The 21,949-nt window shown below is 33.7% G+C and overlaps 1 protein-coding gene across 1 annotated transcript in view; it reads right to left on the bottom strand.

The window, feature by feature from the left end:
- LOC132559398 (zwei Ig domain protein zig-8-like) overlaps positions 1-21,949 on the bottom strand; it is a 153,431-nt gene that overhangs the window by 49,019 nt on the left and 82,463 nt on the right. The gene's annotated exons all lie outside the window — the stretch shown is intronic.

Genomic DNA, 21,949 nt, shown 5'->3' with positions numbered 1-21,949 from the left:
TTTGTTTTGAACATATAAAACTTTCTACAAAATCCATGCAGGCAACAAAATCTAAATAAAAAAATAAAGATTGTTTTAAAGAAATATATCCTTCGTAGGACTCATTAATAAGAAAAAATCTCATAAAACAAGTTAGAAAAATCAGCAGTTAGGAAACAGTTGTACAGGTTCACTAACTCAAGCAATTATATTTATTTAACAGACTTTTAATAACGAAGGTAATTGTAGAATAATGTACAAAGTTTAAATAATGGCGGACCGCGGTAACATTTCAAAGGATTCAATCAAATGTGCGGTATTATATAATATTGAATAGGGGAAGTCAAATTGATCAATTTGTTCACTTCAAGATATTGCAGGATAATCAATAAGTTGTCAATGACTTTCCACGATGTAAATATAACTAATGAAAGTTAATTTAACAATAAATTAACACAAACATCCACCAACACAGCTATCTTAGTAAGGAACACATGGTCTGTTTTCCTTGTTCTTTAGTAGGAGTCTCTGTGTAAATCTTCCTTTAGTCCATAATTTTGCTCTAAATTCATTGATTTTGAGTCAGCATTATGATTATGTTGGCATGTTGGTATTTTTTCATATATTCTTGTTATTATATTATCATCAGTCAGTAATAATCGTATTTATCTGGAGTGAGCGCAGCAACGTTCATCAAGGATATGACGTCAATTAATATTGTTGCACCTTTTCTTGGCGATAACATTTTAAATCACGCCAGTCCACTTAGAGCTGAATAACGAAATTTGTTTTACGTGGCATTGAAAAACGATAGAAGAAATACTAAATTGTAAACATTTTAACATAATTTCAATCTAAACTATTCGAGAGCACGATATGAACAGTATGAAGAAATTGATACACGTAAACCCTCGTAAACCTCCTCTAACGTGTCAACGACATCCGTTAGGCACACTTTGGTCAATCCAAGCAAGCAACCTCACGTCACAAAAGAGCACGTGGAACACGCCTAACGTTACATAAGACTATACCCTAATGATATCACGAAAGCTGGAATAAATAGCCATATAACAGTACCCCTTGAAATATGACGATATTTTATGAAATCCTCCGAGGCGTTTAAGATTTCGTCGTATAATGTAACTTTGTAGAGCGACATTTTTACGACAAAGGAATGTAGACGCACTTAGATCGACTGTCTGCTTCTAATGCCCCCACATCTCAACTCCTTTATGATCCTCAATGTCTAAGCTCAAACAGCCCATGTCAGGAAAAGCCAACTTTTTGCAGGATCGATTTGAATCTACGTATAACGCTCTAGTAATTGACACGTTTATTGTCAGTGATAATATTTCGTAAAACTCTTTCTCAAGATTGCAACCAAAACGGGCCAGAAGCATTACACCTAATAAATCTACTGCATCAAACGTGTTGGTCGTTGCGTGCTGCGGATGAGAGTATAAAATTTCCTAACTGAAAGATTGAAGAGCTTCACAATATTTTTTGAAACGTAGCTATTTTTTTCTTAACTTCCTCTAACTGTAGGAGCATTTTAACGTTTTCGGGCTCTGCTGATCAATTTAACTTCAAATTTTGACATTTTTTTAGGTTTGCAATGATAGAAGAATCATAAAGATAGAATGGTTATGTAGCTATATGGTATTAAGTTGCACATGCTTCCGACGACTGGACAAAAATCGATTCATGTTAGCGGAATCAAGTCGAGCGCAGGAATCAGAAGGGCACTTCCTCCTCTCCGAACGAAGATTTATATACCTCTAATCGCACTGATAAATATTGTCGTTTGGCACTTAAACAAATACCCCACGATATTGCTCAAAAAGCCGTTACAAGATCAACAAAGGTCTAGACTGCCCAGAGAGGCACGGATGTTCCGTCAGGTTTTTTTAGCGTAAGCAGACGTAAAAAACCTGTCAAATTCAATCTACAACGTGTTTATTATTGAATTGCTTGTTACTAATAGAATGGAAAAGATTGGTAACAATGTGAATTATTCACCTGCAGTGGCGGGTCCAGTCCACCGGGTGGGGGTTCATCAGCAGTACTAATGAGGATTTGGAATATACCGGTTGGAAGACAAGGTATAAGTTTGAGAGAGAGATGAAAAAAAGAGCGTATGTCATATTCATTTATGACCTTCGTGATAATCTATTGATAACTAATGTCCCCTCGTGCAGACCTACCTTCTCTGAGTCAATTTGATGCTGTTCGAAATTAGACTTATGCTTTCCCTGACCTCTGAAAACCTGGTACACGTGTAAATTATACATTTCGCTTCAAGTGACTAGCTATTTACGGCTTTATCGTTGTCTAATCGAAAGGAAAAAAAACAAACTTGGTACGTACAGTGTTTTCTTTTTCATTCATCATAGGCTTTATTTAATGTTGTTCGTAACGAAATAGGTTGTTTTCCTGAAATCGTTCAGTTGGGGACTCTAGATATTTTAAGAACCACACCTATACTACCGATGCTAAAGGATCACTTACGAAACTATATAGAACCACCATCCTGTTTTTTAAAGCGAAGGATTAGTAATTTGTTTATTTTTCATGAAATAAAATTGATATGCAATGAAACATTGATAAATCACCGCCTGACAAACAATGAGAGAGCTTCTTTAGCAACAGAAAGAGTTCACTTCGGTTCTTTTATTGATGAAGTCAAAGGGCCTGCCTGTTATGTTATTAAACTGAAAGGTATCATTAGTTTATCGTTTTGCATACTACCAACACATGCTGCGCAGCCAAGCATTAATGACTATAACCCATAATTTTTCATTATACCCCATCTGTATTGTCTGTGCTGGTGGGTCAACACGAGAAGGTTTAAAGCTCATTAATATTTACTACACTGTATGGTAACGTCCGACAATGGTGTCTTTACCATAACGGAACCCGCATTATGACATTTCTTCTTGCTAATGAACAGGATAAAATGTACCGATACACGTATCCCCCAACAGTGAAAATAGCTACCTCATGGAGATTGACAAATACTTCAGCAATTATTTCTTCGTTTATCTTGATATTGAATAGATTTTGCACTCTATCACCATATCCCACGTCCCTTACGAATTATACGCGAATTATTGGTGTCTGTGTCCCACCAGATAAATACTCGTTAGGGAGTGGGATTTAGACACACTTTCCCTGTGCGCACAAAGACGTCATACAAGGTATAATGATATTTTGCAAAATTAACCTCCGCATATCGAATTATCAACCAAAACATATAGAATTATATAGGATTTTACAGAAAGAAATCTAATATTCCATGTTAATACAAAATCCAAAAAGGTAGCTTTATGCTTTTGTCTCCTCGATGGCTTGAGCTGACTATTGGGTAATCACATCAATGATACGTGGGATGGTTACTTGGGAGTATTACATTCAAATTTAATGTCATGAAGGATCGACAGTCTTACATGTGGAATAAACGCTAATAGATAGAAAGGAAGCTAAGATTCAAAGCAAAGCAAAATAAACAACAACAAAAAAAGAAAAGAAAAAAAGAAATAACCACCTAAATAAAAAAAAAAAGATCGATTTTTGGAAAAAGTTGGTAAAATATTGATTAAGGTTGATCACCTCTCGTGCTATTAAGTTGTAAACTGGACACTTTTATGTATGGTTTAATAACTTTAGATGTGGACAAATAATAAAGGCCTGATCAAGGTCATATGATCAGAATGCCTTATTAAGTCAGATACCAGATATAAGAAATATTCAATTTACATTGATAGTGTTTATTTTCTTGGAGAAAACGATGGTTTTGTCTGTTATAAAATGCAGTATGTTACAAAGGTTTTATGACAATGAAGACCCGAGGAGAAATCAGTTTAAATCATTGTAGCAGATTAATAACCATCTTCAATTTACTCAGCGGTGAGGTGATTTCCTGAAGTGTTACATTTCCGACACCTTGACTTCCTGGAATGACAAAACAGGTATCTGGCCTTCTATCCTGGTATTCTGAAGACACCTTATTATGTCGTTATTCTTCATGTAGATCTCAATATCCTTTAGTGCTATGAATCTGATAAAGAAACAGTATTGTATGTAGCATAGATGTTCGGCATTTATTTAAAGACGCTTCCTCTAAAATGGTTTCGTGATTTATGATATATTTGTCAAGTTTGTGATGCTTGTGAAGAATACACTAACTTTTCGGAATACTTGGTCTTATTCACCTTGTCAATTTTTAGGAGTCGCTATGTAAATCATTCTATAATTCATATTTAGCCCAATTTTGATGGAATTTGACTTTGAATTATGATTATGTTGACATGTTGGTATATTTTATGTTTCTTGTAAGTAGTAAGTGATAAAATATATTATGATTAGATGTACTTTCTGTAGAAGGGAATTCCTGATAGGTATTAAGTTCCATCTCCTATGACTAACATTCCTGTCCTTATGTGTTAAAGGATGTGCATGTCATGTCATATACCATATACTTTATAATCTCTTTTCCAGGAACTTAGCCTTGTGATTTTCTGAAAGTCTTTTGGATATCAATAAGATATGATGTCTGAGTACATTTCTTGTAAAATGTAATTACCCGTATATTTTATCCTGTCTACGAGGGTCCTGAACCACTGGTGATTGGTGATCATCATATTCCGAGTGGTGTAATACTGCATGCAGTTTCTCAGTGTATTGTTATATAATGTGATATAAAGTTGGACATGTTTGGTGCTCCCTACTTAGTAGGGCTCCCTACTTTTGTACATTGCTCTAATTTCAGTACTGTTATTACTTATTCTCCTTGACCTTGAATTGCATAACGGATGTCGTCGAAGAAGCAGAAGACGTCCACCTTTCAAGAATATTTTGTATGTCTTGGTGTTTTGTGTTGAGAATTCGTTCATATACTGCAATAGTTTCATCGAATTTGAATTTGAAATAACATTTTGCTAACATGTTGATATCACTTAATTGTTTTTGTAAATCAACGCAATAGTATTTAAATGTAACGTAATTTACTTTACAAACAAAGAGTTTATTCAGGATTGTTTGTATCTGTCTTTAGGGAAATCACGTTTTCAATATTTACATGCATTATACGGTCATTCTGTCAAAGTAATTATATCATGATGAAAAAACTCATCCCTTCGGATTTCAAAGTGTTTAATCAAAACAGACTTCGCTTAAGTGCATCAAATATTTAATTTCTCATAAGTTTTGTTTTTAACCAATTTCATCTAAATTCAATTGCAACGTTTTGTTTAATGATCATAATTTGAGCACCTGTAACAAAATAAAAAAATAAAGTGGTATAAAAAATCCGGCATTGTGTTTAATTATGTTTTAAATGATCTAATAAACAATTATATTCAGAAAAAATCCATTAAAATTGCACTATTATGAAACCTTATTTCAGTTTGACAAAAACATTGATTGAAGTCAGATGCTTCCATAAAGTGGCTTCATGCTGACACTTCCTAACAAGGATTGATGTTTCAAATATGAAGCGTTGGATCACGTATCAACGTCGACAAATAAAAAAAAATACGATGTATTATCCTTCCAGCGTTGTCTGTGTAGATCAGCAACTAGTTTTCGGCTGCGAGTGGGTCTTATTAAATAATTATAAAGAAATTGGGTTTAGGTTGTGAGTTATTTGCAGCAACCACGAGGGGACTCATAAAACAAACACTCTTGCATTTGTAATTGATGTGATGAGACCAGTGTCATGTCTGATCATATTTATTTAGAATACTACAAGTGGAGGGAGTTGTCTTAACTTGATTACATAGACATTGTGAAAGTCACTATACAGAAACATTTATAATAAGCTAATAGTCTGTCCTTTATAATGTTTCTTAACTTGTCTCTTATAACCAATTTGTAATACTGTATGTATCAGAGCTCATTATTTGTTACCTTCGGTAGGGATCGGACAAAGAACCTGTTTCCTAGTCTTACGCTTAATCGATCTTGCTAGAAAAGGAATAAACACTTCCTGGAGATTTACAGCGTAAAAGAAATAGTAATTATGATCCTCGATTTCCTACACGGTGACAATATGATACGTCTCCTTATTTATTTGCTTGCCTCCATTACGGATCGAACTAGGGACCTCTTACTTACTAGGCTTACGCGCAATCGATCGAGGAAAAATAGTTTCCTCTAACGTCAGGGCATGTATAATACTACAAAAAAGAAAACAAACATTGCCGTGTTTCTGTACATGTAACAGGTCCTAACACAGTTACAATACGCAGGCTAAAGGTCAAAACCATCATCCAAGGACAAAAGGTCACAGTCATCATTCCCATGTCACAGATAAAAAATCGAAATCATCATCCCATGGTCACAGACGAATTCCTATTTTCCATGTTACGTTATTATTGTAGGAGTTAAGAGTGGATGTCTACAGTATGTACAGGTTATTTTCTGATAAAGCGTTTTGTAAAAAAAAAATCAAGGCATTGAAACCAGGAATACTCAAACCCTCACATTTGTAAACACTGTTTAAACGTAGAAATTTCTAAATTGCATGGTTCAGCAATAAGATTCGAGCTTTTGGGTTCTACCCGCTCCCGTTACGATAACAAAACTAGATCGTAAATCGTAGTTTATATGTTTACTCGTTTACATCAGCGATAAAGTAGCGGAGAGACGTAGACAATCAATGGAAACCACCCCACAATAGAACAATATAAAGACATGGCGAAATACAGACATAAAATCTTTATGACCGCATTTTAAGAAAAATACTGGTCATAAGATCTTAGATGTATTCATATATGCAATTGTCACGTTGAGATAACCTGATGACATCTAGTTACATAAGGGAATTTTTTTCTATTTCTTCAAATAAAATATACTACGTAACTTTTTTAGATGAGATGAAACATACATACATATGCTGTACAATTACTTCTGATTGTATAACAGATTGTATTGTGAAATCGATGTACCAATGTAGACATCTAGTCTCAAGTCACGATCACCAAGATCTCCATGTTCAAGACGAATGCAGCCATGGTATCACGCACAGAGCCAGCTAAGCAGAACGATCTATGCTAGCTATCAATCGCATATTTCTTTACTTAGATGCTTTGTATGATAAACAAAAATGTGTTAATGAAACAATATGCCCACGGTTGCAACAAAATTCCGAAGTGGGTTATTAAATCTGTACTGTGTAAGGCATGTGCTCATTGCATGTACACTTTGTACAGCATTTGTGTCTTCATTGTGGTAAATTATTATACCAACGGAAAGGTATAGTCACGGGGAAAACACATATTCTAAATTTTAGACCCTACTTCTTACGGCGCAATAGTTATGGCCAAGGTTAAGTTGACAACATACAAGAAAAAACAAACAAACAAACAAATAAACAGACAGACAAACAAACAGCATAAAACCAATATGCCTCCGACCTCTCGAATCGGGGGCATTACAATATTTACGTCTTGTATAGTAAGCTATGTAACGACTTTGTATGTGCTGGAAAGATGTGGTATATCATACTAATCCTGTAAAGAGCGAGGAGTTTAATCGATAACTAAAGCGGACATCATAACGATCATCTCTATTCTTATGAGGAAGTAATACTTGTTAAACGATTCTAAGGAACACGGGCAACTAATTCTGTCAAACAAAACGTAGACAATCCCAGAAAATCCCTTAATGATAGGCTAGGTGTCAACTCCTGGGTTGCACACTGCCTATGATGAAGCCGAAGGATTTTAGTAAGAAGCAGTTATTTGTGGTATTCTTGATCTCCATAATTCTACATCTGTCTCGCAATCAATTAAAGGTATATATGTTGTATGTGTATGACGGAGGGAATTAACAATGCCATCTGGAAACTGATATTCAACTTGAAAAGGCTGATGTCATACATCTGAATGGCAGGGATAAACTTTCTCGATTTGTTATATACTTGTTGAAATCGGCATTTAAACTTGAAGCGTTGTCGACTCTTATTCAGTAGTTACCAGAACCACTTTCCCAACGGTATATACATGAACCAATACAATTCATGTGTGTTTCAACTAAATTCGCAATTTACTGTTCCAGGACGAAAGGGAAGCAGTTCACGTTCAATTGAAAGTACAATAGATTTCAGGCAAACACCACATTGCCATACTAATCAGTTTAATGATGTCTGCAGGGAATCCGTAAAAAAGTTCTTTTTACGACGTTTTACCAACTTTCTGCACCAAGAGAAAGGGCTGACGCATAACTAGATATTTGTAAGTTTGGGAAATAGCTCAACGTGTAAAGAATATGTAGTAGTACTTCAGGCATAGAGTCATTAGAAAATTGTATTTGCAATTTGTACTTGTAAACATTTGAAGATGTCATAATTTAAATTGATTCCATTACAGAGACATGTCTTCCAAGCAAAAGAACACGTTCGCTTCAGGTATGGAACCCTAACCTCATTTGTGAAAACTTTTCTGTAGTAAAGCCATTTTATATATTTTGCTTTCATTCGAAGCCTATTTATGCGTAATGAGATTAAAAACTGTCTACAAAACTGTTTGATATAATGCACTTTTGTATAAGCTACCGAATTTGTCTTGCATGGTTTGTCTGCGTAGGACCCAACCGGATATTAACAAAGAATTCTGGGAAAGTATGTACTTTAAACTGACTATAAAATATAGCGGCAGCTGCGTAATGGCTGTGTAAGTATCCTGATGATGCAATGTATATAGCATTCAGTAAAACCCATTGCACCACTAAATAAACATCAATAGTTTCCTCAGTAATAGCACAAAACGACTACATGTTTATTGTAAATTATACATATATACCATCATGTTTAGTCTAAATTATACATATAATACTGTCTGGAAGAAAAAGGTTTCGAACTGCGACGGTCATTAGATACATAAAGCAATTTATGGTCCACTTCCATTCTGTCTCGAAAAGCCATGTCGATTGGGCAACATTGACGGAACCCATGTAGTCAATCATCAGCTATAGGCAAGGGTTATTGTCTCCTGGCATCTAAGTACCATTCAAATCAAAGGCTTGCATCGAGAAAGTCTCCACAATGTGCTGGGCATATCATAGATACATTTCAGCTTTATAACTTGGGGAAATATCGCGACACATAGACACGAGACTTATAACAACTAGAGCTATTGGGCTAACGGTTATATGTCTGGTTCCTAGAGATTTGTATGATGATTTGGTGTCTGTATATATTTATATATGATAATACACATAGACATGTATATATATATATCGTATACCGAGAATGTCCGGCTGTTGTCACTCGAAGCATCTTGGATGAGGATGTGTACTATTTTTGTTTTTTTTTCTTCTCTTTAACACACTCCTGAGACTTCCGTTGTAATCATTTGACATTTCCCAATTAACTGTTCTTACCCAAGAATCAATGTATACCAAATTTCACCAATTAATTCTAAATAAACATGCTTCATTATATCCATGTATATATTTTTCCATTCGTGATGAACATTCTGCTTACACACATGCATTCCTCTCGAATTCTACATTACAAATATTCTATCCTTATACATTTATGTACATGTATAATCCCCCAATTTGTGGAATTGTTTGACCAGATGCGTAATACTGTTAACATTGTACCTAATCTACTATTTTGTCAATGTTTTACGCGATATATTGCATTGTAAACATTTTACTAAATGTAATACAGTGTAAATATTTCAATAGGTGAATATATTGTTGGCTCATGATGTTATTTAGTAAACATTTTACATTTTTGGTTAAGTGTAGTCATGAAGTGTAAGTGTGGAGTTTCTGTGGGTTCTGTTTTTTAGAAGTAATTTTAAAAATCTTGCCCAGAGACAAACTTAGTGATCATTGTGATGGTTATATTACATGTTCCTATTTCGCTAAGTCAAAGGTCACGGTGGATGATATTAGATATCAGCTTTATCGAAATTCAATTGTCTCTGTTGAAAACATTTCACATATTCTTTATTTAATTCAGTGGTCCCTGTTAATGATGTTAAACATATTCTTTATCTAATTTAATGGTCAGAATTGATGACGTTAAACATATTCTTTATCTAATTAATGGTCAGAATTGATGACGTTAAACATATTCTTTATCTAATTAATGGTCAGAATTGATGACGTTAAACATATTCTTTATCTAATTTAATGGTCATAATTGATGACGTTAAACATATTCTTTATCTAGTTTAATGGTCAGAATTGATGACGTTAAACATATTCTTTATCTAATTTAATGGTCAGAATTGATGACGTTAAACATATTCTTTATCTAATCTAGTGGTCAGAATTGATGACGTTAAACATATTCTTTATCTAATTTAATGGTCAGAATTGATGATGTTATACATATTCTTTATCTAATTTAATGAGAATTGATGATATTCTTTATCTAATTTAATGGTCAGAATTGATGACGTTAAACATATTCTTTATCTAATTAATGGTCAGAATTGATGACGTTAAACATATTCTTTATCTAATTTAATGGTCATAATTGATGACGTTAAACATATTCTTTATCTAGTTTAATGGTCAGAATTGATGACGTTAAACATATTCTTTATCTAATTTAATGGTCAGAATTGATGACGTTAAACATATTCTTTATCTAATTCAATGGTCAGACTTGATGACGTTAAACATATTCTTTATCTAATCTAGTGGTCATAATTGATGATGTTAAACATATTCTTTATCTAATTTAATGGTCAGAATTGATGACGTTCAACATATTCTTTATCTAATTTAATGGTCAGAATTGATGACGTTAAACATATTCTTTATCTAATTCAATGGTCAGAATTGATGACGTTAAACATATTCTTTATCTTATCTAGTGGTCATAATTGAATGGTCAGTTATGACGTTATATATTCTTTATCTAATTTAATGGTCTTTATCTAATTTAATGGTCAGAATTGATGACGTTAAACATATTCTTTATCTAATTCAATGGTCAGAATTGATGACGTTAAACATATTCTTTATCTAATCTAGTGGTCATAATTGATGACGTTATACATATTCTTTATCTAATTTAATGGTCATAATTGATGACGTTAAACATATTCTTTATCTAATTTAATGGTCAGAATTGATGACGTTAAACATATTCTTTATCTAATTTAATGGTCATAATTGATGACGTTAAACATATTCTTTATCTAATTTAATGGTCAGAATTGATGATGTGATACATATTCTTTATCTAATCCAAGTACCGCTGCGAGCATCATCTCCTTCTTCGACGACACCCTCCACCCGCCCGCCCACCCATCCACCACTTATTTACGTCTTGGTTAATCCAAGTAACCAACACGGCGTTGGATGTCGTTAATCAATGTCTTATTCGATGGTTGATGTAGTTGTTCTCAAATGTGATATTGTTATAAGCAAAGTAGCCACAACGCATGTTTTATCAATTTTATATACTGAAATCTGAATCTAGCAAATGAATCAGTGTGCTATTATGCCATGCGACATGACATTTACGTAACGTGATACCCATACAAAGAAAGAAATCCCTGGTCCAAACTGGGTTAAATTCAAGTAAAGCACGAACGGAGAAATCAAATATGTTTTTCACCAAATATCCTGGTTGAATGAACGGTTATAGAAATTTTATATGCACATCACTTCATGATCAAGAAAAGTAATTGGCATCCTTCCCAAACTTACGTCTGCAGTTTATTGTCGGTAAACGACTTGCTCACATAAATCACGGAAGAAAAGAAGAAGAACAATTAGGCAATCTAGGTTTAATAGAGCATATAATTGTCGGTACCAATACTCTGTCTCTCCCCTTCGTTTACACGATAGAGACTATGTAAATATCGCATGACTAATTTATTGCATACGACCCTACATATGAAACGTTTTAGATTACTCGTAGATACCGTAAGGACATAATAAAAAAAATGTTTATTAGATTTCTAAAGTTTATCAATAGCATCGCAGAACCCAGATTAGTTTATTCGAAATGTAGCATGCCAAAATAGTTGAACCTTATACCTTTCCTCTCGTAAAGCCTTGGCCCTCGATATTCAAGTTATACAGTCTACGGCGTAAATCACGGACAAAGTGTTCTGATTGTCATATTATTTCTTTCTTATTGATTTTGACAATAAAAAGCGGTATCATGTCTAGAAGATACATTTCTAGGTGTTGTCCTCCTAAAATCAAATATAATCGATTCGACTTACAGCCACCTCAGCAATATCTTGCAGGCAGACAGGAATTGGGTTAGACACTTCAATTAATGCGTGTTCCAATGCAGGGTTTTACAACTACTCATCCTACTGGTGTTAATACGGAACCCAGAACAGGACTTACCAACATAAACATCAGCGAACAGGTTTATCACTTTGTTCTTTTATACGAATGGCTAAAAATGGTAAGACTTAAAGATTTTTTCATAGAGGAGACAATGAAGAATATTCCAGGTATGAATTTGATCCAGAGGTCAAATAATGAATTATTTTACAAATGGATCGTCCTTCTAGGACTTAACAGGGATACTTATGGTTTTAGTACATGTTAATAGATGGAGAATGCAGGAATTATCAAAAGTCTGATGGAGAGTATAAAATATATTTGTGAATTTTCAGGATTTAAATTTTGTTTAAAACAAAAGGTCAATTATTATATACTTTATGATAACCTGCCAAACAGATTCTTTACCAATTAATATATTAATGATAAGTGTTAATTACCTGAGGCTTATTTAGGGTCACTATGTGTATGTATTGTCACATATACTTATTATTAGCAACAGGTGAGGGAAATATTTTCACTGCATCAACCATTTAGATTCTCCTTGACAATCCAATGGTATAAAGTCAAAGCATGATCGACTTTCTTTGAGGTCAATTAGAGAAGTATAATATCTAAGTTGTACTGGGGGATCCACCAAATAACATGAAGTAAATATTGTTAACATTGGTAGAGTTATTTACGTATATTGTTTGTTTTAACCATGAAACTAATCAATTCTTATTTGAACAAGAATATATTGTCTGACAGATTATACCAAAAATACAAATGATTAACACTTTTTTAACACAAATTTACAGTTACAAAGTCAAGAGCCAAACAATTAATTAAACTGCATCTACGCTGTTTCATCATTCTTTGTCTCGTCCGTAATGATAAGGTCCTATTTTCAAAGCCCAATAAACACATAAAGAAAATTCAATATTGCCGAAAGAAAATTCTAAATCGAGATGGGGAGGTGCAGTGGTATGTTATGAACAAACATGTAAGACTGCAATTCTTTATTTGATAGGAAAACAGCTGTCCAGTCCAATGTTAAATTATGTACATTTATTATGCGTTTTGGTTTTTAGGAAAAGGAATTATACAAGTAGATGTGTCAAAAACTTTCCCATAGATGTTAGTGGAACTGAAAGATTCTCTGTTTGTTACGTATCATTATGTTATAGCCATGGCGATATGACTGTATCCTATGTTATATATAAATAATATCTATATTTTATATACACACTAAAAGGATGGTGTATGTTATAGACAGTCTAGATAGACTCGGGAAGGTAAGTGTTATCATCTAATCAATATTGTCGTTGTATTGTAAATATTCTTGGACGAGAGCGGCCAGCTGGCGACATACGTGGAATTTTGTGTCAGTATGATGTGCTCCGTTCTTACATCAACTGCAATACCCCACTAACCGAATACTCATGCTGCCTTCATCTGTTTTTAGACCACTATAGCCTGGTTCAAACATGACGGGGCAAATTCCCGACACGGATCTTTGAGGGAGACTATCAAAGCAGCGACACTATCACTTAAACTCCCTGAACTGTACATTTGTTTGTGTTTTATGACGTGAATTTAAGTGATATAGTGAATCTATCATAAACTGTTCAATATCAGAGGAGGATACATTGTACAATGTTCACTGATCACGTACAAAACAACATAGCTAACTAACAAACAGACTCACTCACTAACAAACAGACTCACTCACTAACAAACTGACTCACTCACTAACAAACTGACTCACTCACTGACAAACTGACTCATTCACTAACAAACAGACTCACTCACTAACAAACTGACTCACTCACTAACAAACTGACTCACTCACTGACAAACTGACTCATTCACTAACAAACTGACTCACTCATAAACAACATAGACTCACTCACTAACTAACTGACTCACTCACTAACAAACAGACTCACTCATTAACAAACTGACTCACTCACTAACAAACAGACTCACACACTAACAAACAGACTCACTCACTCACAAACTGACTCACTCACTAACAAACTGACTCACTCACAAAATAATTTGAAAACCTAAGATTCTTTTTCAATGTCAGATTATTTACAAAATCACATATAACGTGTCGATAACGTGCACCAAGACAATGTCCTATATGCATCTTAAAAGTATTTTTTAAATTTTACACGACGAAAAAAGGTTGAAAGTTCATTAATTACCGCACAACATGGGTATGTTTTCTAACATGATAAACAAAATAAACATGATAAAATCTGTTTATGTAAAGGATTTCTTTTTGTTATCTTGTTCTATAGAAACTAATTTCTGGATTAATGCCAGATGTAACATACAACATAGTAAATTGCAAAATATTTGGCGGTTAGTCGTAACGGCTTCACATACAATGGATAATCGATATAAAGCTCCATATATCAAAGTTCATGTTACAATTGTTTATTACATGAATATGACTAGTCATACCGGCTAACCAGACTTAGAGCATGCTTCAGGTTGCATTTTTGTATATACTACGTGGGCACATACAGTGTAGTGATGTTGCACTGCGAAAGTGCGAATGATTCGATTTTGTTTCAATAATTGAAACCGAAAAGGTTTCACATGATTTGGTATTAAAAAAACACAGATAAATATGTGGTGACATCACATTAATGGAACATGCAGACATGTTGGTATTTTCAGTAAGCAGAATGAAATATTGTACAACCTCATTGACATTTCCACCAAAATGGCAATTAATATATATGTCTGTGGTCGGTAGATTGTCGTATGCTTATTCGATCTAAAACATTTTTTGTTATTTTTTTTCCCTCACAAATACATCGTTTTCGTTCTTTATGTCGGTAATGTTAGACATAACAATAGAGACGCCTTTGTTTTATTACTTGATTTATCTGACGTGCATCCCTTTTTTACTACATGCAAATGTCGTCTTCGAGACGCTTTTCATAAAGCCTACCAATATCTCGGCATGTTGAATAAGATGGATGATCACACTCAATAAATCCACTGTTCGTGTAGGTTTGGCTATCAGAAGTTTTACTCACCGACTTTTCATAAATTCTAACAATTCAATTGTTATAAATAGAGTTACGTGTTGCATCCCCGATAAGTCATAAGTATACAAATTTGTAGTATATGGGATTGTTCATTACATACATTTACAGTGAGTAGGAATACAGATAGCTATATCCTTAAAATTATAATAAAAACAAACAAAATTACCATATTTGTTAGCTAGACGTTGATCGGAAACACGGAATTTGATACTAACAAAATGTGATATGTTTCGCTTACTGACAGGTGCGACTTCTATTTATTATTTACAAAGTTATTCTTTTTTAAAAATCATGTCAATCCCTTCTCGCTGACAAAGTAGATACTTCGCTTCGTTAAATCCAGCTCATTGACAAATGCATCACATCTTGGTTAGATATCAGTGCGTCATATACTGCTTCCAAACAAAACAATAAAAGTCAATTCAGACCACACTAACGATAAAGGTAAAATTCATTATTTATTGAGAATTTTGCGAAATTTTACACATTTCCCTTTGATATTACTATTTCACACGATAGCCCTCTATGATGACATGAGGAACTATATTATTACGGCTGTTCTCGGATTTGAACTTGCTGACGTCATTATTTGGTTAAGCAGAAAATTTAAACGCATTTTTTTTTAAATTTCAAATAAAAAAAAATATACATCAATGTATCACATTTTTGTCAGTGAAAAACAGAGGAATATAATTTATAAAAGTGTTATTTTTCACTAGAGAAAAATAACATTTTCCTAGACTTGCTTAAGAGAAAACAAACATCATCTTAAAATTTGACAACTCATACAGCTCGGGGCATTAATTACTAGTAACACGACATTCATTTCCGTGAAAGTCAGCAAACAGTGCAACACAAATGACCTAATCAGAAACCAAACCCAACCCCAAACCGAACGTCTCGAATGTGGAGCTAATACGTTAGACATTTCAAGAGGATTTGCGTCATCAACAGCGATAGTTGTAGGTTGTGGCCGCGTAGTAACTTGTCATAGGTTAAACTATCTGAACGTTTCATAGCAAATTTTGTGACATAAATAGATAACATTTTCTATGTGAATATAAGGGTAAATTTTCATTGAATTATTTGTTGTTATTTTTTCAATAATTGTTTAAATTTAGGCTAAATTTGGTCACGTACTCATTTTATATCTTTTCTAAATATGCCAGTAATTTTTCTTGTGAAAATGTAATAAATAGAATATCCGATAGTGTCTTCAGTCATTAATATATTTCACTATTTTTTTAATCTTTCACTCGTGTTGTGCACATATGAAAGAAAATAAACTATTAGACACACCTGTGAAATAACATGTGCCGGTATGAAGTTTGGATGAATTAAATAGTGTTGTTATCATGGAACAATATCTGAAAATTAGAGAACCTTGTGTCAAATTTTTACTACCTAGCACGAACTCAAATTAATAATAAAAAAACCAGTGAAGGGAAATAATAGATTCTAAGGTATGTGACGTAAACGAACAGTTACTTTTGGTCAGTAAATATAACATTGTCTCTTACCCTCGTCATGGTTTGTTATTGTTTAATAGAACTCGACTGAGGTTACATATTATGGATATATTGCTCTCGAATTCATGTAGAATCGGTAAAACATACAATAGCACTGTTATAATGTTGTTAACAAATCTGATATAAACGTTATCTTAGGTCACACAAAGTCAGAATAGTGTTTGTAGTGTACCCGAAACAACACACGCGTAGAGCCTTACCAGACAGTTTGGTTTAGCAATTTCCAGAACGATTATATCATAAAGGACACAACTCACTATTTCTCTGTCGCTAAGATCGGGGAATATGATTACTGCTTTAAATAATGGGTGTGCTACCAGATGCATTGAGAATAAGAGAAGCGCCATTTCTGAGACAGATTTTTCGCATGACAGAGTTCCATTAAGTCTTTCAAGGAAGCCGAGGTCATCGATTGCCTGTGGAAGTCAGAAGTGCAGAGATTTTAACAGACAGAGAAAGAGAAAGTACAGAAGGATTGTTTTTTTTTCAATAATTGTGAATCGTTTGTCTTGCGATAATGTGTACGGCACGCTCCGTCAGCGACATTCGCTTCATATCTGACGACTATTTGCAGAAACATCACATCCTTAGAGGAGAGATGTCTTCCCACATGCATTGTGTCAAATAGAGACAAGAACGTGAGTGTGCCATGTCAAGCTGATGCAAGACCAATACCTCACACGCCACAATCGTTTTACTCAAAATATAAAAAAGTAGAAAAAAAGGAAAGACACATAATGGACTTCGTCTTCTGAGCTTTGGAGACCAACTCACAAAAACAATCGATATATACATACATGGCACAGATTTTGCATTTTTGTAAGATAATGTTTGTATACTTGCAGACACCTTGCCTCAATGTTCATGATAATAAAATGTTTATCTGTATGTTCAGTGTTTTCAGCAGATATTGGTATATATTATACAAAAGCTGCATAATTAGATATAGTACAGCTACATTATTATGTGAACCGTATCATAACACTGTCTCAGGTTGTACCTGATTGATTTAAAATCGTTGTACAAAACATAATACAAAATCTTACAGTTTTACCTATCTGACAGGGTTGTCATGGTAACTAATGTGGTTTGTCCAACAGAACTGAGATAGGTTTGTAATCTTATTCAACTTAACTCAGCAAAAGTTATAATGACCATCAAATAGGACAACAATAAAAACAACAACAGTTTAGTAGAAAGTTGGTTTTTACGTTGCTTATGTCCATCAGTACGTCAATTTTATGATATTTTTTTTTTCATTTTTATAATACACTCTATTTAATTGAAAACGTATTTATCTTTTTTCAGTATACTACAATATTGATTCACTACAATCTTCTGTTAGGTCGAGAGAATTATTCGGTGATGTTAACGACCAAAGGATTCACATCCCACCTTTACCTAGTAAGCACCGTATATTTAGCAGTGAACACTGATGAGGGGATGAAACTTTAGTATTCTCGACTTCAATTTGTGGTATGTTTCCGGCGTCTGATGACTATATGTTATCAATCAGACAGAATATGAAGAACTAAGACTTTCGACAATCTCATAAATAACATGCATAATTTAATTAATTCCCAGTTGCCATATCCAAAACCATCAGCATCAGCGGCACTTTGACACAAACATGATTGCCACACCGTAATGAACACGGTAACTGATATACACACACAGGTCTATATATGTCCTCTAGACACCGTGTGATAGATTACCAATATACTATCATGAGCTCCCACCAACCCACGTTATGATGATTTTAGCGATCTGCTCCTCCTAAACACACCAAGAGAGTGTCGTAAAACACTAACAATAAAGACACAAGGGCATTGTCTGTGGCTCTGCCTGCTTCACTTGTAAACTATATTGTGTGATCCACGAGACGTTATACTCTATCAATATTTTATGATACCGCGTCATCGGTAAGTTGTATTGTAAAATCTCGTATCTCGATGTTGGTACTGGTGTCATTTTAGAGAAAATTAAAACTTTAAAATTTGAAACTATGAGATTTGAAATTTGAATTTTTCAACGTTGTGTAGGGAATATACATGTTAGAATACACGAAAACAAAAAACATAACTGATCTGACATCATTTTTCAATCCATTACGCATTATATAACATATCATTCATATTCAATGTTCCTCGTAATAGAAGACGACTGTCATTCAAATAGATTCATATCACGATTTTTTGCGAAGTTTCATATCATTATGAAGTGATTAACTTTGAAAGACTGAAAAATTAAAAATTAGTAATCAGGATAAAATCTTAAAGATTGTATGATGTTTCAAGCGAGGAGATAATACGATTTTTAAAAAGTGTAAGAAATGACAGAACCAGGAAGTGTATTCTGGTATATAAAACAATGTTTGTATCTCTAAAATCTAGCCATTGAAGGTAAGTTTCCAATTGTTCAGTTATTAAAGTGATATTTGTGATACGTTTTGGATTTTTAGACAAGGTGTTACTCACAATTTTATCTATTTTTGGTGTCAGTGTATTGTTTTCGAATTTAGTACATACTATCAGTCTGATGACAAAAACGTTCCACATGTTTAATTAAATTATTGTAACACTTTCAATACAACAATTTCAATAAAAGACGTGCATTAAGTGTCCGTTAACGGACACTTTGACATAATGATTTTTAAATGTTTGTCATTTTTGTTGTGATCTTCATTGAAATAAAACGGAAAGACTCTATCATCGCTAAACAATCACGTCATGAACGAACGCAGTATCACAGCAAAAAAGACAAAACTGGTCATAGGGATAACACATATCAACAAAATTTACCAAACTGAAAAGGAAAGCTACATCAAACTTTCAGCAAACACCCAGAAATATATCCTAACGTCAATAGATAACGATGGAAAAGTCAGACTCAGTAAAGATTCAAAACGAGAGTTTACACATGTAAACTGCACTCCAGTATCAGCACATTTGGCAAAATATAACACAATATAAATAAAGAATATAGTAAAGCAGTGGGGATTAGAAAATAAACAAGTTTCACGTGGATTCTCGTGTAAAGTACATAGTATAAAACAAAGCTGCAACACATCTGGAAAAAGTGGACTACTCAGCAAATATACACAGAAAGGATTTAACTCCAGTGAACAGGTTACTTCACACTGAATTGGTAGCTTTGAAGGCGCATTGCTTGCAACAGGTTGCGCAGAAAATATGTTAAACCATCTTGTCTTATCGGATAATACGGTGTAAGTTGCCAGCTATCGTTTTTATAAACATATACCTACCTCGATCAATATCAGAATTTTAATTTCATCTCGTATTGCAATGAAGTTACAACATGTGTCTTGACTTCACAATATGACAGAATATAGAATATCAATACCTATCGCGATTTGTTGTAATGCATTTTCTGGCACTTACTGGAGAATAATCCATTCCAAGCCACCATACAACATAGAACTACACGTAAATGGTGTTCCAGAGAGAGAAAACAGTTCTGTGTATATAAAATGGAGAGACGAGGAGACAAAATAATAATCGAAATCGAAAAAAGTGAAAGCATTAAAATTTCGTTTGAAACTTGCGATGATTTTCATATATTTTCCAATGATAGAATGCGTGATATCATAACGGATATCCCCGGTTCTTTCTGCTTTGCGCATGACCTGACAGGATTTGTTAAATTATCTGTAAAAAACTGATTTTAACGTAATCATCAAGACTGCGACGTCGGACTCGGGAGAGAGACACTGTGGTATTTTCAATCGAATGATTCATGACACATTGAATTTCCGGAATGTTTAACAGAAACTGACACCTGCTGTTACATTCTTGCCAGTGATCACGTGTGGTATGGAGTGTCGCTGGCCGCTTGTGTAATAGTAAAACTAGTTTGACCAACTGCATTACTTGTCAGAGAAATGGGACAAATAATGAATAGGAAAAAAATTGTTTTAAGGCGACTCGAAATAAAAAAATCTCTATATCAGACCGTCCTATTTTCCATCATATTGGATTTCCTAAAGAAACGATGTAAAGTCGCTCGAGATCGTATTTTTCTATAAAATATCGTATTAGTTTTTTTTTCTGAAATTCACATTTTCCTGAAATCGACTATCAGACTTTTAAAATACAGTTATTTATTCATATGATACAATGCAGGTGAAGGTTAAAGCCCCAGACAAACTGACCGGATCATTTAGACTTAATACCACGAAAATAACGTATAAAGAATAATAAAACACATATAAATACAACACGTGATATAACAGAACGTATTAATATCGTTGTAAGTAAAAAGGAAAGTAAAAGCATCATTTTTCACCAGGGATTATATTTAGACCTTTACGACAAAAATACACCAGATGAAAGTAAGAGATATGAAAACATATACACTATTTACATCATGGTCAACAGACAGACGCGGAATACTTTCAGTATGAACCGAAATCGATCAAGTAAGTTCTATAATTAAGACATGCGTATTGTTAACGATGTATCTAAGAAAATCTCGGCCAACTGTAGAATATAAATAAATGATGAATAACAATCCTGAAAAAAGTCTGTATATAGTCAATTATAAGCCTATTCAATTAGTGGTGACATTGTTCGTTTGTTACTGTTAAAGGTCTAGGTTAACATTAGTTTTTAAAGATGATATATATATATATATATATATATATATAAAGAAAATTGTCAAAAAACACACAAGAAAAAGTTAAGTTAGCATTTTGCATAACGTTTTCACAGCTTAGCTGCTCCTCAGTGCAATGTAACTTAACTTTTTCTTGTGTGTGTTTTTTTAAAACAATTTTCTTTATATTATCACTCGCGTATCGTCATTAACTATATTTTTTGTATATATATGTGTGTGTGTGTGTGTGTTTGTGTGTGTGTGTGTGCGTGTGTGTGTGTGTGTGTTTGTGTGTGTGTGTGTGTGTTTGTGTGTGTGTGTGTGTGTGTGTGTGTGTGTACACCTGTGTCCAGCGCCTTTCTTATTCTTCATTCCCTGGAGGGATTCTTTGTCAAATTCTGTGACTGATATTTATATACAAATGTAACATCCTACTCTTTCAAGCAGTAAAATCTTATTTAATCGTGACATACATGATCGTTTGATTTCACATTACACACA

This window comes from Ylistrum balloti, unplaced genomic scaffold, assembly GCF_031769215.1.
Source record: "Ylistrum balloti isolate Yb309-2 unplaced genomic scaffold, AGI_CSIRO_Ybal_v1 Utg370906, whole genome shotgun sequence".
NCBI lineage: Eukaryota > Metazoa > Mollusca > Bivalvia > Pectinida > Pectinidae > Ylistrum > Ylistrum balloti.
Note: the sequence above shows the minus strand (reverse complement) of the source record. Positions and strands in the feature narration are given on the sequence as shown.